Source organism: Myotis brandtii, unplaced genomic scaffold (assembly GCF_000412655.1).
Source record: "Myotis brandtii unplaced genomic scaffold, ASM41265v1 scaffold89, whole genome shotgun sequence".
NCBI classification, from domain to species: Eukaryota; Metazoa; Chordata; class Mammalia; order Chiroptera; family Vespertilionidae; genus Myotis; species Myotis brandtii.
Window position 1 is genome coordinate 3,505,313 of NW_005371645.1, and position 2,669 is coordinate 3,507,981.

Genomic DNA, 2,669 nt, shown 5'->3' on the forward strand with positions numbered 1-2,669 from the left:
GCAGTGGTTCTCAACCTTCCTCATGCCGCGACCCTTTAATACAGTTCCTCATGTTGTGGTGACACCCAACCATAAAGTTATTTTTGTTGCTACTTCATAACTGTAATTTTGCTACTGTTATGAATCGTAATGTAAATATCTGATATGCAGGATGTATTTTCATTGTTACAAATTGAACATAATTAAAGCATAGTGATTAATCACAAAAACAATATGTAATTATATATGTGTTTTCCGATGGTCTTAGGCAACCCCTGTGAAGGGTCGTTCGACCCCCAAAGCGGTCGCGACCCACAGGTTGAGAACCGCTGCTCTAGTGGATTCTTTAGGCTCTTGGAAACAGTATTTACGGAGTTCTTGTGTGTTGCTAACATTTTGTGCCCTATGTTCTTGAAGTTCGGTTTGTCTGAAAATAAAATCTGTATTTTACATTTTTTGCCATTGAGTAGCTTAAACATGTTAATTTCATTGTTTGTTCCCCTCCCCCAATTGAAAGAGTTACTGTCAAAAATCTGATGATAACCTGATTTTCTTTACTTTGTAAACCACCTATTCTTTTTGCCTAGATTCACAAAGGATTTTTTCTTTAAAGTACAGTAATTTTTCTAAACTACTAGAGACCCAGAGCATGGATTCGTACACCTGTGGGGGTCTCTTGGCCTGGCCTGTGGGAATTAGGCCGAAACCGCCTCTCCAAAATCAGGAGAAGGCGACGCCCCATCACAACCGACAGTTGGACATGCCTCTCACAATGTTGTTGCTGCTGCTGCTGTTGCTCCGTGACATCTCTCTGTACTGTGGCTCATACTTGACACGCTGGGGTTGCGCCCCGGGTTCATGATGTTCAAGGCCTGGCCCTGGGGGTTCAGGCCTCCCATTGCTTGCTGCTGCGGAGGGACAGCAGGTCATGCCCCGCCGGCTTGCATGGCATTCAGATTCAGCAGGCTGGGCTAGAGCTGAAGGCAGGCCTGGCTGGCCGCTTACTTGTTCGTGTGCTATTTGATGAGAGCTGCCATCAGGTGAGGGTTTGACATGAGGATGTTGAGCATGTGCTGCTGCTTGGGGAGCTGGGAGACTTCAGGGACCGCAGCAGGTCCTGCAGGGCACCTGGAGAGATGTTCTGAGGTGGTTGCACCTTGGGTCTGCATAAACATCACGGGTCTGGGCATGCCTCACATTGACAGTTGCTGGGGGATGGGTGTCGGCTGCCACTGCTGGGGCTCGGGTGGCAGAATAACAGGCCCACTGACCTGGTTGGGCCCATGGGGGCCATCTGGCTCTCAGGGGTCACTGAGCCTCAGGGGCATACTGTTGTTGGTGCTCACCCAATACAGATGCTGCTGCTGCTGCTGTACCTCATGTGCAATCTGCCAGGCGCCTCCACTGCTGCAGGTGGGCCTGGGTGGGGGGTGTTGGGGCTGGCACCTGGTTAGTGGGCTTCCCAGTGCAAACTGTGGTAGGGGCCTGAGTTCTGACCATGCTGGAGAAGTCGGCTAGTGACATGCTCACAGGCGAGGTCTGGGGCATAGTCGGGGCTGTGGGGTCCAGGGTGTGCTGGGATGCAGTGTGGGGGGTCGGGTTGGTGCTGAAGGAGGGAAGGAAGACTTGGCTGAGGCACAGTGCGGGTGTTGATGGTGGCATCCGCTGGCGCATGAGCTACGTGTACTGCCGGCCGTGCTGTAGCTTCTGCTGGCTGAGCTTCTGCTTGATGTTGAGGCAGTAGGGAATGGGGCATGTGTTTTTTGGCAGTGTTTGGCATGGTAGCAGCAAAGGCCCATGAACTGCTTGCACACTCCGCAACCTCCAATGGTCTTGTGCTGGCAGCCCTTGGTGTGCTGCACAACCCACCTCATCTTCTGGCAGGACGGCTGCGGGCACTTGGCATTGCGGCACTGGCGGGCATGCCTCAGGGACTAGATGCAGCACTGGATGGCCTGGCACCTCCACTCCTGGAGGCTCCTGAACTGCGGCTCACCACCACCCCTGCGGGAGCAGAGGCAGCTCTGCATCCGCCACTCCTGCTCCCGTGGTGGCCCACCTCTTCCACTCTGGCTCCCGCCTCCTCCACTCCTGCTCCCCTGCCTCCTCTGCTCCGGCTCCCGTGGGGGCCCGCCTCCTCCGCTCCGGCTCCCCGCCCCCTCTGCTCTGGCTCCCCGGCCTCCTCCACTCTGGCTCCGCAGTGGCGGTTACCGCCTCCTCCCCAATGGCTTCCTTGGCAGCGTTAGCGCTCTTTCCTGAGCAGCCAGCAGAAGAGTTCTCAGGACCCCCTCCTGCCCGGACTCGCCAAGAAACAGGCTGTTTTGGAGTCAACTTTTATTGTACTTGCTGCGGCGACGGAGCAAGCATTCCGCCAGGCTGCTCACGCTGTCCGCTCTCAGCGGCCGCCCTCTGGGACTGGAGGACTCTGGCGGGGCGCCGCCATCTTGTGGCTATGGGCACCGCCATCTTTGTGACGGAGTGACGGTTAATTTGCATATTTCTCTTTTATTAGGTAGGACTAGAGGCCCGGTGCACAAAAATTTGTGCACTCGGGGGGGATTGGGAGGGTCCCTCAGCCCGGCCTGTGCCCTCTCGCAGTCTGGGACCCCTCGGGAGATAACGACCTGCTGGCTTAGGCCTGCTCCCAGGTGGCAGAGGGCAGGCCCAATCCCTAAGTGCAGCCCCTGGTC

General features: G+C 55.6%; 1 protein-coding gene across 1 annotated transcript in view; it reads left to right on the forward strand.

Annotated features, from left to right (window-relative positions):
• Positions 1-2,669, forward strand: part of PPP4R2 (protein phosphatase 4, regulatory subunit 2) — a 57,379-nt gene that overhangs the window by 6,771 nt on the left and 47,939 nt on the right. The gene's annotated exons all lie outside the window — the stretch shown is intronic.